The 21,323-nt window shown below is 50.5% G+C and overlaps 2 long non-coding RNA genes across 2 annotated transcripts in view; one reads left to right on the top strand and one right to left on the bottom strand.

Annotated features, from left to right (window-relative positions):
- LOC135421499 (uncharacterized) overlaps nt 1–21,323 on the top strand; it is a 29,604-nt gene that overhangs the window by 742 nt on the left and 7,539 nt on the right. The window contains exon 2 of the long non-coding RNA XR_010434032.1: nt 16,155–19,462. This is a non-coding gene — a long non-coding RNA (uncharacterized LOC135421499). The remainder of the gene's footprint in view (nt 1–16,154; nt 19,463–21,323) is intronic.
- LOC135421498 (uncharacterized) overlaps nt 10,441–21,323 on the bottom strand; it is a 103,339-nt gene continuing 92,456 nt past the window's right edge. Inside the window, exon 2 of the long non-coding RNA XR_010434031.1 lies at nt 10,441–11,778. This is a non-coding gene — a long non-coding RNA (uncharacterized LOC135421498). The remainder of the gene's footprint in view (nt 11,779–21,323) is intronic.

The following is a 21,323-nucleotide window of genomic DNA, read 5'->3' as shown; positions in this document are numbered from 1 at the left end:
GGGCCGGGCCGAGGGCGGCGGCGCCGGGGCCGCGGTGCCCGCCCAGGTGCCCACACCAAGCGGGACTGCGGCTGCCCCGGCCGGGCTGGGGGGTGTGCTGGGGAAGGAAACACTCCAGCTCGGAGAGAAGGAGCGAGCGTGGCTCCACGGCGGGAGAACATTTAAAAAAAAAAAAAAATTTAAAATTGAGTTGGTTTTTTCGCCTGGAAAAATCCCCGCGCGCCGGCTACGGCGGGACCGCGGGGCTTCGGGAAAAACATCCCGGGGGCTTGGGGCTGGGGGGATAAAAAGAAGTGGTCGTAGCTTTGGACTAGGACTCGCCGTATCGGGAGGGTTTCGTGGTTACAGCCCTGCCTTGCCTGCTGTGTACTGTGAGGATCGGGCTACATCAGTTAACCTATAAATCTTTTTTTATACGTTTCCCGTTTCTTCTCTGCCAACTTTGCCTGAGCGTGTGCACCCGGTAGCATCCGCACCAGTGTACAGGCACTACTTACATCCCATCGCTTCCTGACTGGAATTTGCCAGCTCGGGGACCAAAAATTCCATAAAATGTGGTTTTTTTTTTTAAGGGATTGTCGGTATAGCCTATGATTTCCACTCCCCTCCCCCCGTGCGTTCGGAATTTATATATATATATATATATATATATATAGTATTTACCACTTCAGTACATTCCATTTTTATTCAGCGTATTTCTGGCCGAACTCAATTTATTTTCCAGAACATGGAGAACATCGCATCTTCCCCCTTTTTAAATCTATCTCAATTGCAAACGTGCAAACAACAACAACCGAAAAAGTAGTCTCGCAGGCTCCTTTCTCCCGCCGTGCTCCCAACGCGAGAGAAAGGCGGAGAAAGACCCCCCTGCTTTACGTCAAGAACAGATATCGTGTAATTCTCCTCCACCGCCTATTTTTTCCTTTTTTTTTTCTTTTTTTCTTTTTTCTTTTGGTTGATTTGGGAATGTAACAGCTACAAAAACGTAAAACCCCTGGAAAGCGGTGCGGGTCCCTCCGCGCCCAGAGCCCCGCCGGTGCTCGGGTCCCGTCTGTGTCCCGCAAGGCGGTGGACCCGGACCTCCCTGGACCAGGGTCCCCCCGGTGCTGTTCTGGCCCGGGGACTCCTGGACTTAACACTGCCCCGTCCGAGCACCTCGCCACGGTGCGGGGAGCCTCGCCACGGAGAAGACCGCAGGGTCTGGGCCCTGCAGCGCAGGAGGAAAACAAGGTCCGCAATGGGTGCCCACTCGTTACAGCGGAATTCTCAGCGGGGCAGGGACAGGTGAAATTTCGGCAGCGGCCCTAGGAGCGGGAGGTCGGTTGCTCCATGGATTTCCCTCGTCCCTTTCACCGAGGGCGCGAGGAAAAGGCAAAACAAACCCGGGCTAACAGCAACAGAAATCCCCCGCGCCGAGCTGCGAGCCGGCGGCGGCGAGAGGAATATTCCATCCGCCCTAAAGAGCTTTTAAAGCGCACTATATCGCGGTTAAATGAATATCCCTAACAAGCGTAAAGACAAGTAGTTTTTCTCCTGCCATAAACATATTGCATCTCCGGTGTAATTATATGCAAACCAGGAGCGAACGAGACATTTCCATTGTAGCTGTCACTCAGCGGAGGGGGAAGCACATGTACATTTGAACTTCAGAGATACGGGCTGGAGTAAACAGGTCTGAACTTCGGCAAGGGGAGGGGGCGAGGAATATCAAAGGCCAGACGGAGGCAGGCAGAAAGACCTGAGTGGCGAGGAAATGTAGGTGCCAGCAGGCTCCATCCTGCAGCTCGGGGAGCCGGGCCGGCACTGGCACCCTCGCCCACGGACCAGAGTTTGTCACATGTTTGGTGGTGATGGGGAGAAGTTCCCCCCCAAAAAATAAAGATCACCGTTCAGCGGCGTGGGAAGTACGCGTCGGGCTCGGAAGCGAGTGAAAAAAACACTCCGAGGACCAGTTCGAAGCGCTGCAGAATAAATTAGCTCCTGTCGCTCCTATGGGGCCGAGGCAAACCCAGGGGCAGGAGATAGCGGAGGTCGCAGCCCTGAGGGGAACCGGGGCCGCTCCGTGCACCTTGGGGTGGCCACGCACCGGAGTGATCCCGAGAAGGCCACCCTCTGGAAGGAGGAAACGCCCACCCCTGACCCCCTCCCCCCAAAGCCATTAGTAGGAGACACGGTGCAGACCCGGGAGCGGACAGAGGGGGAAGCCGGGGCCTCGGCACCCCGGCCCGGCCGAGAGCATCCTCACCCTCCGGCCGCCCCCTTGATATCCCCCCGCGCCTCGAGGAGCAGAGGGAGTGGGGGGGAAGTGGCGAATATCTCAATCAGCGAGGAGGTGACCTGTGACCCGGAGGGTGGCTCTATTGTCCCACTCTTGCGGGGGACACAGACTTTAGTCAGCCTTTCTGCGTGACTGAGCCCTGAGGGGCAACCGCAAGCCCCGGGCTCCGGGGAGGCATCCCGGCCTCGGGAGCCGCCTGCCCGGCATCAGCTGCCGGGGCAGAGCCGCCCCTTCCCCAGCGTGCCGAGGCCGCTGCCCCCGCGCCCCGGCTGTTTCCGAGCCCGCACCCGGAGTACGCGGCCCCCTCCTGCCCTGGGCCTTTCCCCGGCGGCCGGGAGGGGCTGAGCAGACCCTCCCCACCCGAGGGCGAGCACCAGTGGGACGGAGATGCCCCGCCGTGCTGAGTTGGGATTTGACTTGCAGGAGGAGCCGATCGGGATAACGGGAGGGGAAGGGCAGGAGGGGTTGTCCCTGGAGCCCCGGAGGAGCCCCTGCCCCAGTTCGTCCGCCCCCCCAGGCAGTCTGCCGACCCCGGGAGCGGGGCTGCGGGAGCCGCCTCCGCCCCTGCCCGTCCGGGGGCGGCTCCGGCGGGGCCCGTTGCGGGGCCGGGCACGAGGCGGCGCTGCGGAGCGGCCGGGACCGGCCCCGACGGCCGCCGAGACCCCCCGGAGCTGCCCCGCGCCCCTGTCCGGACACGGACGGGTCCTCCGGATCCTGCCCATTAGGCGGAGGATGGGGCAGCCGGCGGACGTGGGGCTCTGTCCCTGTCATCAACGCGGCCCCAGCCCGTCCCCGGGCCCGCCCTTCTCTCCCCGGGACCTCACAGCAGGTGTAAACTCCCGTAACAAACGCGCTCCCCGGGGGCAAATCGCCTCGTTTGAACCGGCACCCCCACGGGCCCTAAACACCGGTCTCTAGCTGCCTAGGGTCATCTTCGGGGAGCTGCCGAGCTCCAGGGGAGCCCGTCCTGGGGACACCCTCCAGCCTGCAGCAGGTCATTGGGGCGACTGCGGGGACACTCTTGAGTTGTGTCGGGGCTCTTTCCATTGCCGGGAGCCCCAGGGGAGAACGTGGGATTTACTCTCGCTTCCAGTTCTTCTCCCCCAGCACTGGGCACAGCCCGGAGCTGGAGGGTCGGCAGCGGGAGCCACCGCTCCCCGCGGCCCCGGGCTGAGAGCTGCGACCGGCCGGGACACCCCGGCACAGAGCCGCTCAGTGCCGCCCCGACGGCGGCCTGCGGGGTGGCCCGGTGGGGCAGGGGCCCGAGAGGGGGGCCGCAGGTGGGCTCCGGCCCAGGGGGCGTCACGCACCCAGTGTCGGCTCCGGCACACCGGTAGCGGGTACCGAGAGCGTCCACCGCAGCTACCATCCCATAAAGACGGGAACACGATTTCGCCGGCCCCGAGGATATGTTGGAACAACGTGTTGAACGATTTAACGTTTTTAAAACAATAAAAACGACGATTTTCCACTGCTCGCCTTTTGCCACCCTGTCTCCGGCCACATCGCCCAGCGACTCTCCCCTCAACCTCCAGGGATTTTCCCCAAGGTATCGGGGAGAGAACCAAGCTCCCCTTCGCCCTCCGACCCGGGACACGTCTCCCCCCCCGGTCCCCTTGGGGTGATAGGCCCGTTCCTTTTTCCTTTATCTTATTTCCTCCCCGGGAGAAGCGATGCCGCCGCAGAGCTGCGGGGACTGACCCGCTCCCGCTCCTTTCGCCCCTACCCCATTCCCTTCGTGAACGACGGCAATGCAGCGCTCCGACGGCGCCTCCAGCCCGCAGCCCGGACGGGCTCGGGCCGTTCCGGCGCAACGGGATATGGCAGGGGCTGGGCGGCCGCGGCTCCCGGGAGGAACCGGGCTCAGCCCTCGCACGCTTCCCCGGGTTAAACAGCCCCGCAATGGGAGTTGTTTTCACCGGTAAAACCCGCTCGAAGCTTTGGGGCCAAAGCGGGTGAATCACAGCTGCGGGGAGGGGAGGGCGAAGGCTTCTGCCCAGATGTCCCCCATGCCCGTGTCCGGATTGGCACCAGGGTGCTTCACCCCCTGCCTGTGACTGCGGGGCTTCGGGGAGAGCCAGCTCCCCTCTTGCTGCCTAGATCCCCACATTTCGGTCCAATAGACGACCCCTGGCGGGTCTCACCCTCACTTCTCTATTTTTGCTATCGAACATCCCCAGGCCCCGCGCTGCGGGACGCGGGCGCGCAGGGAGCGCACCCCGGGCGCGGGGAACAAGCGGCGGTACGATTAACACGCCTGTAAACGATGTGCTTGCCACGGGGTGAAGGAGTCGATGCCTTTTAAAGGACCTTCATTCCTCTACCCGGAGGATCAGTTCCATAACGAGAACCTTGTCGGGCAAAGGCAGGGGAGACGGCGGTGGAAAAGCTACCTCAAGTGATCAACCCCGGAGCGGGCAGTGCCGGGGGGGAGAGAGCTTGCGGCAAGCTAGTTTTCGATGAGGACCACACCAAAATTAAAATTTAAAAAAAAAATAAAAAGGAAAAATAGAGAGAGCAAGAGAGAGAAACCAAAAGAAATCCAAAAGGCAACCAAGCAAACGGAAAGCCTCATCGCAGCCCTTCAGCTGCGGCTCCGAGATGAAGGCAGCTCTGTGCCTTCGTTGCGTTTCAATTCCCTCGGTGGGGTGGTGAGCCCGCAGGGCCGGCGGGTGAGCGCTGCGGGCAGGGCTGCGGGCAGGGTTGCCCGCGGGACTCCACATCCTCTCAAGTTTTCAAAGCCAGGAAACAGCCATTTCCCGCTACCTTCGCCCGTTCCCCGATAGCTTTCAAGGCATCCACGTTTATTTTAAAAACTCTTCTGAAAGCCGTAGTAAATTGAGTTTGCTTGTAGCTACAAAGGAGAAAGTTAAGCATTTGTCTCTGCTGTTGTATAGGCAGCCAGTTGTTTTAATTAAAGGGTGGGGATCCGTGATATATACACCAGATAAAAGCAAATGCACAGAATAAACTAATTAAAACATTGTGTTTGGAACACATTTTATTTCTTTTTTTGATCTTAGTTGTGTTTTAAAGAAATGTCAGCGCACTATAAAGCAACCTTATTTCCCTTATAGTGTGCGGCGCTTTTCAAAGGCTAGTGTGATATATTTTAGAAAAGAAATCCCGCTGTGAAAGCTTGCGTGTCTTCTCTTTACCAAACTAAGCTCTTGTCAATCATGCCAAGGCATATCCAATCACCAGGTCCCTTTTTGGAAAGCAGCTCATCCCGCTGTGCTTTTATATATCACACCGCAGCATGTTTAGATGCATTTTTACTATCACTTCAGGAGCGGTGACTGATGAGAGCGCAGTTACAGTACCGGCTTCCCCAAACGCCGGAGTTGCTAACAATTTGCCTGGCTATTGTGTGCGTGTCTTTCTCTCCCTCCTCCCTCTTTCCTGTCTCATGTTGCCTCTATTTGTCATGGACACGAAGATGAGGGGAATATCGGGGCGCGGGCGGTGGTATTGGCTTCCAAGGTGCCCATCACCTGCCTGGGACAGGGTGACAGGATGTTCCGTGGCTGCCCACCCCGGAGAGGGAGAAGCCCCGGCGGTTTGGGGTTACCCCGCTAGCACTGGGGAAAAAAATGAGGACACCCCACCTTGTAACGTGCCCACCTTCTGACGCCCGATTCAGGGGAGCCGCGCAGCAAAGCCCCCAGGCCCCCGGAGCCGGATCTCCCCGTCTCGCCGCTCCTGAGCCCCGCGGGGGTCCCGCGGCCCGTCGGGGGTCCGGTTCCGGGAGGAGAAGCAGCAGAACACGGCGAGGTGTGTGCCGGGACACGAGCCACGCCGACCTGCATCGCGACAACACTGCCTGTATTTCTTCTCTCCCTTCTACACGAAGCCCCGCAATCGTTGCAGGGGAGCCGCGTTTACCTCTTGTTCCCGACGGCAAGTGATAAAAAAAAAATAGGCATTTCTTATTTTTGTTACATTTCTAGACCCTAATTGAAGACAAGTGGCAAATGGTTTTTATTAAACCCCCCTCCGTTTCCTCCGCCTCCAACTCCGGGCGTTTCCAGACAAACTGTGCAAACCTCTGGCATCGCGCATATATAGATACATCCAATATTTCACCGTTCAAATATATCAGTATCGTCTGGTTTTGTCTCTATTCCCAGGCGCAAATTTCGGTGTCTCGGTTGTGCACAGATCTCTCCGGCAGGTCCTTTGATGTGACCATGTCAGAGACCACAGAAAGGGGAGCTGGGAGGGACAGGCATCCCCGACGCCCCTCCGCCTTCCAAGGCGACCTGGGCACAAAGGCTCTCGATGCTCAACCTGTTTACAGAGATCCTCCACTTTGCTCCATAATTTTATCTCACAAGATTTCGCACCCCTCGTTTGCGGGAGAGAGCTGCAAGTTTCCCCTAGACTTTGGGGTTTCCCCACGGTCTTTGTGTGAATCTGGTCGGACCGGAAGACACGAAAATATTTTGTCGTTTGCCTTAAAAAAAGGACAGATGTGGGCATTTATTTCTATTTTATTTCTCGTTTAACTCAGAGGTGGCAGCGGCTGCTGCATCGCAGCCGCCCTGAAACGAGAATTATAGGTGCAAATGAACCAGGGGCTTACCAGTGCAGGGGGGGGAATTAAATATGTATATTTTATATCCTTTCAATACCTGGCACTTTGGATGCTGGGAGTCACGCCGTGCTCGCCCCATTTTCCCTACAGGAAGAAGCGCTCGGGCATCCCCGCTGTCGCTCCGCGCCCTCTGAAAGCCCCTGCGCCCATCCCGCTCCCCCGCAGCGTGGCCGGAGCACCCTACAGCCCCAGAGTCACCCCAGCCCAGGACCCCCGGCACGGCACTTGGTGAAGGTGGGGGGCGAGCAGGAGATGCTGCCGGCGGTGCCCCAGCCCCCTGCCCCTCTCTGCTCTTCCTCACCCCGCAAAGGGGGCTGCAGCTTCCAGCCTCACCCATCGTGTGGTGTCCCCCGCTCCACACGAGCGGTAATTAGCCGTTTCCTTTGAATGCCTCTGGGAGTTTTCCTCCACATCAGGCAGAGGACAGGTCTCCCAGGTCCAGTATTTTTCCTGCATTTCTCCATTTCCCCCCAAAACTTGTGTCTTTGACCCGTCTCAAAACCGACGCATTGATCACGCCTCAGCCCTTCTGGCCGCAGTGTCGGGTCACGCGATGGGACCATGCACGTGTGCTGCTGTTGCATTCCTGGCAGACTATCGCTGTTCCTCCCTCCCTAAACCTCCCCCAAAGGGGACTTTCTGCCCCTTCACCCAACTGCCAGAAGGCAGAATTGGAGCCGGTGCCCTCTGGGAGCTTGGGTAGGGACCATGCTGAGAGGAGGTGGCTGCAGGGGCAGAGACCTCCCAGCTGGAGGTCACTTGTTGGGGACAGGAGGCCACCTGGGTAGGCACGTGTCCTGGGAGGTTCTCACCCATTTAGGACGTGAGAGGCCCTGAAACTGGAGAGGGATGTGGCACTTAGCAGGCGAGGGTTGAGGGGCAGCTCCCCACACCGAGGCCAAGCCCCTCTCTTGTGCCAGCATAAGCCACAGTGCAGCTCCCATTGTCACATGCCTTGAGTCAGAAATATTGCCACTATTGCCACCCCCAGGGGCTCTGCACAGGTATGACAGAGGGGCTTTGCCTACGGGGGGGGGAACAGCCTCCCCCCCCCACACTGTAGCTTTGTTGGCAGAAGGAGAAAGGACCCTGTGGCAGAAGCACCTGCTGGGATTGCAGCAAAACAGGTACAGATGCAGGTGCCGGGAAAGCTTTAACATCATCTGCACAAGCCTCCCAGAGGTGGAAGTCATTACCAGGTCACAAATATCAAAAAAATTCACTTAAAACACAGTTTTCAAATGTTGGTGATTCAAAATAGTACTGCTGCTTGATCCCTTCCCCCTCCATAGCTTTACATTTCTTGAATCTTTATAGTGCACAAAGATATATTTACATGGCTTTTCTTCTCCAAGTAATGAATTTAGCAGAAATAAAAGAAGAAATTTAGCAGAAATAAAGAAGAAAACAACAAAAAAACCACCCCAAACCCAAACTAAAAGTTCAAAATTGATACAAAAAATTGATATAATTTCCAGTGTAAAGGTAGAAATTCTGTTTCCAGATACCAGGCTGATATTTTTTCCTGCTTTTGTCCAGCTGAATCTTCATTAAGGCCAACAAGCACAAATCATTCCAGCTCAGTAAAAATATGCACACAAAACTGCCCCAAGATGTGGCAAAAAAATAAAAGCTAGCCTCCAGCCCAGAGATCCAAGCAGTACACACAACACTAAAATAAACCTCCTCAAATGCAAGGGGAAGAAAAAATCCGGCTCCAGAAATCAGAGCTGGAAAGCATTAGAAATGACCAGTTTTATCACCTTCCTCCCAGGCTCCTAGGAGGGCACAGTGCAGGTGTCCCTTGCCACTGCCATGACACCCCCCTTCAGCCTGCAGGGCAAGAGGTGGCCAAATGAGAGGCTGAGTGCACTGGGGTGGGTGTCACCCCCCAGCCCAAGAGATGACACAAGGAGCAAGAGGTTCACCCTAGACAGGGATACAGTGCTTCAGACTTGTGCTGCTGCAGCACCGGATTTTGTTTCCCAACAGTAACAGCATTATTGATTTATCTAAAAGGTAGGATTTGAGGCCTTAAAGTCTTTAGCTCCTTTTTCCACATGAAAAGTGTTCCACCTTTCCTCTAGTGTCACACTGGGGAAGGGAGGTGGCTCCCAGCACAGCAGCATTCCCTGCCAAGTGCCATTCCCAAGAACACATATTTCCCATCCGGAAGCAGCGCCAGCCACTGCACAAATCACCTGTAGGTTTGCACAAATCCCACTCATGGAGAAACACCGAAGCTGCCCATGCAGCACAGGCAGCTGCCACAGCAGGGAACTATCCACCAGGAGGGACACAGAAAAGCCCAAAAGCAGAGCTTAAATACCTTTGAAAATCTGCATGTCAAATACCTCAGAGAAAGCCTGATGTGAGTCCAGCAAAGCCAGTGGCGTGGAGCTGTGAAGGAGGTTCAGCTGTCCCCTTGCTGTTCCAACCAGCAGCATTCAAAAAACACTGCATTTCCCCTACTACACACTACCACTCTCTGCAAGTCCCATAAGTCCCAAGGCCAGGCTTAATGTACTCAAGCAGTGATGATCCTCACCTGCTGGCAGCCGAGGCAGCAGGGAGGTCCTGTTCAGGTGTGGTGACTTACCAGCAGCACAGGGCTGACTCGGTTGCCCTCACCCAACCTGGGGCTCAGAGCCCAGGCAAAAATAAAACCCCCAACCCCACACTGCCATCGAGCTGTGATGATTTTTGTCCGTTGGCTTTAATGAGGATTCAGCTGGAGGAAAGCAGGCAAAATATCAGTGTGGTAGCTGGAGAGATGGAAACAGGATTTCTAGCTTTACACTGAAAATTATATACATTTTTATATCAATTTTGAATTTTCAGTGTATTCTTGTGAGATTGCTTTGTTCATAACTGTAGATTTTGTTGTTGGAAATTATTTTACACACATTTTTAGAGCAAAGATAGGAAACTAAACGCTCCCAAATCCATCTGCCTGGAACAGTGTCAAGGAACAGCACACAAATGGCTATGTTGGCTTTCTTCTCCATGGGGTGTAAAATCATGGGGTCCTCAAGTCCTAACTAGGAAGAGAATAATGTGTAAAGAAAGTGCCTGGCCTGAGCTCACCAACAGTTCCCAACTCTTGCTGGTATTGATGGCAATTAGATGTATAAATATCTTTGGAAACAGGGTCCAGAGGACAAGGCTGTGTGTGCTCACAGCTTCACCAAACCCCAGGCAAGAATGAATTTTTTGGAGGTACAGATGTTGGTATTATTTAGTTGATATTTTACAGATGCTGCTGTATAGTTCTTATAGGTTTCTTCATAAATTCAGCATCATTTTGTGTTTGTTATTGAACTCCAGAGAGCACATAGAAAAATTATTTGGGTTGGAAAGTTTTCAGGGTATGGAAGCAGATGATACCCAGACCAACTGTGGTATCATTATAATAATATATATAATTATAATAATTTCCACCTTGAGAATTAGGAGCTGCATAAAACAGCAGCTAAAATTGGTGTTTAGAATAGAAACTTGGCACCAAGTTCTTTCTGCAGCTGCCTCAAAACTGCACACAAATCTCATCACAGGACTAGTACTATTGTTTTTAACGGATTACATTTTATTAGATTTTGAAGAGTGTTCACATCATAAAATGCATGCAGGAAATACTGTGTATGTAAAACACAGCCACATTAATTATGAAAGCTAGTAAATGAATCATACATTACTCTAAATATATTATGCATTGCTTACATCGCTTTGCCATGGCATGTTTGCACGATAGAAATAGAAACTAGAAAGGAACGTTGGAAAAAAAAAACTTAAGAGAAAAATAACAACATCAGTTGAGGAGGCAAGAAGAAAGAGGAAAAGCACAGAGGGAAGATGTGATACCAACATGACCTTATTTTTGTAGGAAGCCAAACTAATGGCCCTTGTGATATTCGAGTACCTGAGCACTGCAAACCCGTGAGTCAAAGGGAACTCATGGGGTGATTTTTCTGACAAAAATATGTGTGATTTTGATAACAGACTCATATGGCCTATCTCACAGACTTCTCTCTTTTACAAAATGACTTTTCGTGCCTGTTTGCAGATTTTAGCAGAGAGCTGGTGATATACTGGATATGAGGAGTTGACTGGCTTTTTAAGATGATGACTTATTTCCTGCCAAATTTGCTTTAAGAAACCACTTCAGTTCTGTGCACGAGACTTCATGTTGCTTTGATTTATTACCCAGGATATAAATGGGGAGCTGTCTGGTTATAGTGGAATTCAGAGCAAAATTAAATTTTTCTCCTATAGGAATAGCATAACTATCTCATGCAGCCAAAACACATTATCTTGTCCGTAAAACTCTCGCTGTACGTTCGTATATATTAGACGGGGAGGAGAGGCACACCATGAGCCCGCCGAGATAATACACATTCGGCTCAACTCGCAGCCAAATCACGATGTGATGTGAGGCTGTTGATACATCTTAAAAACTGCAGAGCAGGCTCCTCGAGTATGGGAAAACACAAACCCTCTGGCAGCCCCGAGCTCGGTCTCTCTCCCCTCGCTGGGTTCGTGCTGACGCGGAGCCTCTCGCTGCCGGCAGGCGGGGAAGGCAGCTGCCCGCAGAGCTAACGCTGTCCAGCTGGGCTTTGCTTTTGGCAGCCCTCTCTCCGAAGCAAAAGGTATTTTCCAAGTTGGTTATCCCGTTGCTTGTGTTCCTCCTGAGCCTGCTGTTTCTGTGTCTGCTGGTGGAGAGGAGGAAGCTGAACTGGTGGAGCGGGGCAGGGGCTGCACGAATCACATCTCTGCTTCTGCGAACCGGCAGGAGCACTGCCGGCTTCCTCCTCCTGCGGCTTCGGAGGGGCCCTTCTCTCTCATCCGCCTTGCACTGCTGTTGGCACCCAACCGGTCTCATTTGTCTTCAAGGCTCCAGTACAAACTGCAAGAGAAACAGCATATACAATCGGTACTGAGCTTAAATCCTGCCAGGCTCTGCCCAGGCTGCCGGGATCTGATCCGGCAATCCATTCCCCAAAACAATTTTCACTCAGTTTTAAGACTTTTATTTCAAGCTCAATCTGGCACGCACGCATTTAGCTGAAAGAGCTGCCCCACCCTGCCCCTGCACCGCACTCGCTGCCGTGCCACGGCACTGCAGACACTGCAGGGACAGAGAGAGGCTGGGGCTTCACAGTGGAGCATGTCCAGAGCAGGGCAACGGAGCTGGGGAAGGTCTGGAGCAAAAGTCTGATGAGGAGCAGCTAAGGGAGCTGGGGTGGGCTCAGCCTCGACAAAAGGAGGCTCAGCAAGGACATTATCCCTCTCTAAAACTACCTGAAAGGAGGTTGTAGCCAGGTGGGCATCAGTCTCTTCTCCCAGATAACAAGGGACAGGACAAGAGGAAATAGCCTCAAATTGTGCCAGGGGAGGTTTAGGTTGTATACTAGCAAAAATTTCTTCACTGAAAGGGTTCCCAATCCCTGTCACAGGCTGCTCAGGGCAGTGGTGGAATCACCATTCCTGGAGGTATTTAAAAGACCTACATGTGACACTTGGGAATATTGTTCTGTGGTGGGCTTGGCAGTGCTGGGTTAACAGTTGGACTCAGTGATCTTAGAAGGCTTTTTCAACCTAAACAATTCCATGGTTCTGTCAAACCTTACTGAAGTCTTTCACTTTTGTTGTATATTGAAAGGACAAACATTAAACAACAACAACATTGCATTAAACGACTCATGTTAATGAACCCTATGGAGATGTCCACTGATTTTTACAAGAGAAAAATCTTTGAAGGAAAGAAACTCGAAACAGGGAGTTTGAGATGAGCTAAACCCAAGGAGGAGGAATGCCAAGAGCTGACATAAGGGCAGGAGCTTGCTGCTGGCAACCTTTCTGCAGAAAACGGCATTGTTCAATAACCTCTGTTTTGCACAGACAAGCAACTAGGACTGCTCTGGCACCTCAGATACACAAATAATTCAGAGAAATATTCAGGTTTTGATGTCCCTTCTTATTGCCCTCCGAGTCTGAACATCCAAAAAAGCTAATTGCATATTCGTTTTGGGGTTAGACCTTACGTCGCATCTCTGAGATGAAACCATGGAAAAATGTCGGCTGGAAGGGACCTCTGGAGGTCTTGAGTCCAGCCCTCCATTCAAAGCAGGGCTAATGTCAAGGTCAAATCATAATAAGCTTTTTACAGTACACAATCTGGAAAAGCCATGAAGGAGTTACACTGATCTCCCTCTCCCCAGGTGACTTTGGCGAGATCTTCCACATCAAATTCTATCTTTGTCTCACTTCTGGCTGGATAAACTGTTCTAGGAAAGTCTCAGGGACTGTACTGAGCACAGAATTGGATTTTCTAAGCCTGTAAATCTTTTGCTGCCACAAGTAAAATTCACCATCCATTCTTAAAACCTCGAACACTGACCTAAGTGGCTGTCCTGGAGAAGGACGTGGGCCACTGTATTTAAACGGCTTGGACTGGGAAAGGGCCAGATCATACTGAAATCTGCCTCCACTGATCCCAGTGTATTTTGGACCAAGCCCTGAAGTAGGAGACAAAAATGGCATGTTTTGGACTTGAAGAGTGCCGCCTCTTTGTGCCAGGCTGGCATGCAGTCACTGGCAGGAGTAAGGACATGACTAGAGTCCCCACACAGCCAGCCCTTCCCACCCTCCCTCTGAGAAATAAAAGGAGAAAAAAGTGGAAATAAAAACCTAGGAACATGGAAACAGATCAGGCAAATCAAAACCCTGGAGACGCGTTAATTCCATTCGACAAACCCCTTCCTCCTTGTCCATATTCAGCTCTTGCTCCCAAATCTTTCAGCGTCATCCATGCCAGAGAATAGCTGCAATGCCAAGACTTTGAATTTAAGGACTCAGCATCAGTAAGGGAAGCTCAGTGGAATGACTCTGGGACTTGTGGGATTCTGCAGAACATTTCCTCAGAATGTAAATCTGTCCTGCTTACCATGGTCATCTGGAGAAATCCACGTGAGAGGGGATCGTTTCAGTGCCTTTAACACCATTTGGCTCATGTTAAGTTGTTAGCACTGCGAGGAAAAATGCTGGGATGTTGTTGCAGACGGACCAGGTGATGGTTGGCACATCATGCATCAGCAAGGAGGGCACGTGGGCTGGCATTGGGCTCCATCCCTCCTCACTCTCTGAGGCTTGGGCACAGAACCAGAGCTCTGCTACCTTCTGTCTTTTATTTCCACCATCTTAAAGCCAGTAAGAAAAATAAAGCCTTTAGATGATTTCTGCTAGCTCCAGGCAATCTAGAACCTTTGCCAAAGAATTACACGGAGACAGTACTAAAAAAGACTTTGTCCCCAAAGTCTTTTAAATACAGATATTGCAACCAGTGCCCTTCCTGGCAGCCTAGGAGGGAGACCAACCTACCCATCAGGACCCCATTTTGTGACTTACAGAACCTGTCAGGAAAGATCGATAGTTGGCATGGTAACAAGCTCATTTCCCAAGAATAGAGCTCCTTTTTATTAAATTTGGCTGGCTATTGATTAGTTCCTGATCCACGTATCAAAACATGACAAGCACTTAATGAATCACAGACTTTTATAGAGGTGAATAAAAAAATAATAATATCATGAGGCAGCTGGGGACTGCTGCCTGCTTCCAAGGGTGGCCTGTCGGCTGTGACTGGAGCCAGGCACGGTGCAGGATACAGGGATGGAAAAGGAGCACAAACGTAACCTAATTCTATGGAAATTTAAAGGCCTGTTTTGCCCTGACATGAAGATCTCTTGGAGCAGCATCCCCACCAAGCAGCTTTGTGCTGTGTGGGATTTTATCCCTCCTCCCAGCTCGCTCTCCACGGCTCTGTACTGCCTGTTGACCGTGTGGCTGTATGGCCCCTCCCCATGGCTCATGACCCTCCAAACCCAGTGGCTCCCCAGAGGTTTCTCTTTGGACCTTGAAACTTCTCCCTGCACAGAGGGCTCCTGGCTCCCCACACATCTGCAGCCTGCAGGCAGCACAGCCGTGTCACACTGCAATGAGGCGACTGATAAATTCAGCCCGTGCAGATTTGCTGACAGCAGCTCTAAAGTTTGTGTTAAACTTGTTCACTTTTTGGTCCTCCCAAGCAGAGCTGTTTGCTTTGCATCCCTAAGCACATGGCCACAGTCCAGGCAGCAGCTTGGCCACTCCTCACAGCAGCCTGACATCCCTCCCTGTGCCATCCTGGGGGTCTGTATGCCTCCCAGTTCCCATTCCAAAGGGCAGGTGGCTCTGGTGTGGCACAGTACAAACCCCTCAGCCTTTCCACTGAAGGGATACAGCCCATCACCAAGATGATTTTCCTGTTCAAATTGCTTTAGCATGCTTTTACATGAGAGATAATAACAGCTCCAAAGGCTTCATCCAGACTATTAAATAATACTCACTTAACATAGTCTGAGTTCATGCTGAAATGACAGACTATAATAATCCAGTCATATCCCTCTGGCACACAGCTGACTGTAGATGCTTAGAAACACTGCAAGATCTATTTATTTACATGATATGGTATATCATGGCTAGTTTTTTCAGGTCATCTCCTGTGACTGGTCTGATACAGAGAAGTCGCTGCAAGAGATCTTTCTATCTCCCTCTGTCAGATATTTTAGGGGGAGAAAGATGCCTGACATCATACATGGATGTGTTAAAGCTTCCAAAAAGTAATGGTTGTGCAAACTGGAAACAAAATTTCAGACACAAGCTAAATACCCCAGCCATGCCCCTGCACCCTCTGGGGATAGTTGCCACACCATAACAAAGCAATTGCTGGTGAAGGCCACCATTTCAATAGCTTTACCTAGGAAAGTTCTTTAACAAAATGCCAAACTTTTTAACAAATCAATGTACAGATTTCTAAAGGTTTCAGGCTCTAAGGTCAGGTAATTTGTAAGACTTTATCTGGTATCTGTGCAGTCTGAACCCCTCTTCCACAAAAAGCAAGAGCCCAATGCAATGAACCACAAGGTGGGTGATGGGGTTCCTCTGAGGCCAAAGGAGCTTTATTCCCAAGCCCTCCATAACTGTGTGCTATATGGCACTGACACACAGTGACATGTGCCAAACCCTGATGTGGGTGTTTGTGCATCTTGATAGTGTCTGTCCCCTCTCCACTCATGGCAGTTCTGCTTTGCACCGTCAAAGCTGAACTAAGGCAAGTCCTCCTTGAACCACTGAGCTCAACACTGAGCAACTTGTGAGGCATCTTAAAACCTTCACAGCTTATAAATCATACAGCTGTATCGCCATACATACTCTGCAGCCAGCAATATCTGCTCTGCTTTACAGGTGGGAATCAGAGACCAAACAGTTTACCTGCTTGCAGCTGCACCAGTGGTCCTGCAACATGGACAGATCTCCACATCACCGACTCTCAGTGGAGTTCATGATCCTATATACACACTTCAGTGTCACTGCTATCACCCACATTCCTGCAGGTCCATCACTGTGCATCGTCTGAGCCTACTGACACTGCCTGAGCACCCATCTGAAAGGTCACAAGAAGACACACAGGCAGCAGTGGTTGCTTTTTCTCAGGCTTTCGAGAGAAAGCGATGCCTAGAGAGCAAAGCAGAGCAGCCCCCACGTTAGCTGGGGTTGACAGAGTGCCCCAGGTCTGCAAAGTCACTGACATTCTTCTCTTCATCTCAGAACAAAGGATGAACTTTGTCATCACATGACTCATGGTTTTTCCAGATGCTCAAAGAATAGAAAGAAATCAGGTTAAATAAGTAAGTAAGTGGACAAGAGCAAGTCTCTTTGTCATCACCTCCCTCCAAGGGCAATTTTGGAGGAGAAAGAAGAGTTCTATTGCCCATTTGAAAGCTTAGCAAATCCTGCCAATAATTGCGCTGGAAGAACATCATGTTCCCATTTATTCTCTGTTTCAGACTGTGCTCCCAGACCTGTGTGTTCCCCTCCTGAGAACATTCAACCCAGATGAAGTTACCTAAGAAACATCTAAATATCTGAACATACCTAAAGGCAAATGTTGACAGAGGGTATCTGGACATACATCAAACCCATCATGTCATTTAGCTGCTCCTAAAATCTGAGTGTGTAAGACTTGAGATGAGTTAGGCATTTGGTTGTGGAGCAGTGGGCATGGTTTGCCTTGAGATTGAGCAGCTGAGTGTCCCATAGAGTCTGGGAGCAGAGTGAGCTTCACAAACCACAGGTGGTTTGTTCCCACACAAGCCCTAGCTACACTGTGCCAACCCCTGCCCAGCTGCAGAGCCAAAATTCAGCCAAAACAGCTAATCAATCCCAGATGGAGAGCTGCAGCAAAAAAACCAAGCGTTTCCCGTTGACCACTTATCCCAAAGATGCTCAAAATTAAGCCAGTGAGGTTGGCACTTTTTGCTTACAAATTAGCACCCATTTATTCAAGCAGACAGTAAAAATTCCTAAGGAAAGAAGTGGCTTATGTTTGTGGGAATCAGCCATTTGCCACTTTGAACTGCTTTTGATGGATTTCAACAGACCTCTGCACTTGAAGCCGGCGGGAGGCACGGCGGTGCCCACCGGCTCTCCCGGCAGCTCTCCGGGCACTGCAAGGGGCTGGGAAAACTCCATAAACCCACCACAGAGCATCCTCTAAACTCTCCAGGGTGGGCAAACGCGGCGACAGGAGAGCAGAGAGGAGAGACTTAACAGCCTGATCTTGCGCTAGGGTTTAATTTAAGTTAGAAATAACATCTCTTTCTCATCTAGATCATATTAGGATTTTGAAAGGGCAGTCACGCAACTTCCCCCAGCAGTTATGGCAGAACTGTGCTCGGAAATGAATGGAGCTCGTGGAAGCATTCAGGACCGAACAATTGGATTTATAATTAGGCCTAAAAAGGAAAGAACGCTGAATAAAAGCAGCACAGCCAATTTTAGAAGAAAAGGAAGTTCTGGATGGAATTCATTGGGGTAGAGCACTGAAGTGGAAATGGAAAGTGTTCAAAGATAAATGAGTTTAGGCCTAAGAGTTTGCTTGACATCTAGAAAATGTACTAGGAACACAGTGTCAAGAAAAGCTAACGTGAATAACAAAGAAACACAAGAAGTGAGAGAAGAGAGGAAAGAGCCATAAAACTTTGGGACAACAAAGAGTTGCAATTATAGAGGGAAATGTAATGAAGTGTAAAAAATCATAATGAAAGCAAAGATAGAGAATGAAAGGATGATTGCATATTTGCTTAATGCACATCGGAGAAGTGTCAAAGACATGGGAAACAAGAGGTCACTAAATGAGAAAATAAAGCCTCGGAGGAAAGGCACTGAATTTATTGCTTTAAATACAGACTTATTTGCCTGGGATTTACCACTTGAAAGCCAATGACAGATGCAAGTGACAGAAATGTTTTCCTAAAGGAGAGGAAAAATTTCAGAAGGAAACTGAGCTTTTTTTTCTTAGGCAACTGATCCAGCAATGTGGTCTGATCCAAAGGCAAAACACTGGGATCTAACAAGGGCTCAGAAACAGAGGGAAAACTCAGTCTAACCAGTCCCCAAGTGCAGGGAGGTTAATGTTTGCTTAATAACACCCTTTGCTGGCATCAGGAGTCTTGTCTCAAAGTGACTCAGCTTTGCAGGTCATTTGCATCAGAGGGGGGGGGGTCTCTTCTCAGCCCTCATTGGGCTCCCCTCCTGGGATTTTTCTGATAAGATGTATCTGGTTTTGGTACCCAAAATACCTGCTACATCCCACTATATCACTTCCCAGTAATATTACAGCTCAGGAGCTGCATACAACAGTTAATGCTGTGTGGCCCAAAAAATCTTACCATGTCCAGATCAGCAGTACAAAGTGTGATGGAAACCATCCCAGGTTCTCCTGAGTGGTGTCCCATGGGCTTCACTGCCTCTAGCAACTCTGTGGTTATTTAAAGGCAAATTCGGGGCTTCCCAGCTATGGGGAAAACTGAGATCTGTTAGTGAATGAAATACAGACAGTTACGCAACAATATATCCCTTTCCCAGCATGAGGTGCAGCCATGGCTTTGCATTTACAGATCTGTGGCTGGCCTTGATTCCAGCAGAATAAAAAAACTCTTTCTGTAGAACAGTGTCCCCAAAAGGGACACAGGGCTTCAATACCCTTTTTTGCCCTGAAATGAAGAATGGCCATGAGCTGGGGATCCCGTTTTGCTGGGGCAGCACCAAGAGACGGGGCCTGTGCCCTGCAGGCAACTTCCCAAACCCATGGCATGGGGAAGGAATCAGCAGCTGATGGAGAACATGGCTTAGATGACTCATCACCAAAGAGAAGCACTTGCTGGGACACGAGGAATGAGTCCTCACCTCATCTATATATTCCAGTGGTGTCTGTATGTCCCACCCATGTAGGTGCTGGATCATCCCAGATGAGGTGGTGGGATCCCCAAGGAAGCACAGAGTACTCCTGGGCTGGTCCAAACCTTCCTCCCCTTTGGGACCTCCAGGACTCGGTGACCTCAGAAACGGGGCTGAGAAAGAGCTCACAGCCCACAGCAGCCCGGGACACCCATGGAAAAAGCAAAAAGGAAGTGGAGCAAGGCTGCCAAGTGCATTTTCCCTCAAAAACCCTATGAACAGCAGAGTGACACCCTGGGAGCAGGATCCTACTGGTGCGTTTATCAATCAAGTGATATATCTACACAATTAGTAGTTTTCTTTAATTTAGGACTAATTTTGTCCCACCAGTTTAAATTAAAGCCCCCAATAGGATAATTTCCTCACAACCATAATTTTGTTACAAGCTTTTCATTAATCCAATCACAACTTCTATAATATTATTTGGCAGCTGATTGAGACTACAGTAACCACAGGGGTTCACACACATTGTCTCATTTCTGATTTAAAAAAAAAAAAAAAAAGTAAAATGAGTCCAATTAAAAATTCTTTTAGTACTGTCTAATATGTGAAACTCCCCAAAGTCAGGACAGAAAAATCATCATTCCAGCCATGCAGCCCGTCTGCGGGTGACAGCAGAAGCTACGTGCTAATGTCAGCCGTCCGTAAGTGTCTGCCTGTCTGTCTGTCTAGCTGTCTGTTGCAATAATGTATTTAAAGAGAATTGCCAGGGTGGAAATATTCATGTTTGAAAATATTTGTCTATGGCTTTGGGGAATTTTCTCTGGAGTATTTTGGTTTGATCTCAAGGCTCTTTCAGTTCCCTGAAGTCTTACTCAAAGCATCCTGGGCCGTGATGCAAATATTCAGCACAAGGCAATCCCCTGCAAATCTCATATTCATAGCAAGAAATGGAAAAGAGAGAAACCCAGTGGTGGAAAGGTCTTGTGGCAGTAATAACATACAGAGCATTGTCAGATGGGGAAGCTTCAGTGTGGAGATGTGCTAATTTGGAGGGAAAAAAAAGAATATAAAGCAGGGGGGATTTTAAAGTAAATTCAAGTCTTAAAAATTGCACTTTCTTCAAGTCACATACAATCACTCCTGACAGAAATTTTTCAGGCACATTGAAGTGCAGAAGGGAGGTGACAGAAATCCCTTGAAATAAACACAACAAAGGAGTCAAAAGAGAAAATCAAAATTAATCTAGGCTGTATAATAGAAATATTAAAGTCGAGGGGATCTGTTTCCTTCTTCTCTGCAAGCAAGAGCCCCCAGGCATGGAGGGGCAGCTTCAGCCTCAGGGGAAGGAGGATTCCCTTTCCCCTCCGTATGCTAAGCTGTGGCTTGCCAGCAGCATTGATGTACCACACCATGGCCTGGACCAAATCCCAGGAGCAATCACAGTGTCCTGCACCTTCATGTTGTGGTGAGGCAGAGCCCACCTGGAAGCATCAGAGAGGGTGCTGGAGCCGGCAGAGAGGCAGGCAGGGGGAGGGTGAGAGGCAGCGGCTGCTGACCCAGCCCCGCTGAGGGAGGACCAAGGAGGCACAACAGAAAGGGCACGGTTTTCATCCTAGCAAACAATATGCAGCGGCAAAGGGAGGGGCACAGGCACCAAAACATTCCTGAATTCAGGCCAAACATGGAAACGTTTCCAGAGATAAAAAAAATAGAGGGTATATTTTAATAAAAGAGATATTTTGTGCGGACATTTCAAAGAAAAGACACTCCTACTTCCCACTTCAAGGCTGCATTTGCTTTTCAAGTTGACATCAGTCCAAATGAGAAAAAGAAAAAGGTTTAGAAAACCCAGGGATGATCCCCAATGCTTGGCTTCTCCTGGATGAAACCTCCTTGAGCTTGCCACACACCCTTTGAGCAGGTCAGGCCAGGCTACCCATCAGTGGGCCAGGCTCCAAGCAAGACCACAGATAAAAACCCCCCTAATTTTCAAGTTATTTCCACACTGTGCTGCTGAGAAGAGGAATGGAGCTGTGCCTTTGTCCCCTCTCTGTACACAGCATGGCCATGCCATGCTCCAGCCCCTCCATCCACAGCATGGGCATGGGGAGCCTCAGTCACCACTCTATTGAAAGAACTTGGCATCTGCATCCTTCTATCACTAGCAAACCC

The sequence above is a fragment of the Pseudopipra pipra genome, chromosome 13 (assembly GCF_036250125.1).
Source record: "Pseudopipra pipra isolate bDixPip1 chromosome 13, bDixPip1.hap1, whole genome shotgun sequence".
Lineage (NCBI taxonomy): Eukaryota > Metazoa > Chordata > Aves > Passeriformes > Pipridae > Pseudopipra > Pseudopipra pipra.
The sequence above is the reverse complement of the archived record's forward strand: the minus strand, read 5'-3'. Positions and strand labels throughout refer to the sequence as shown.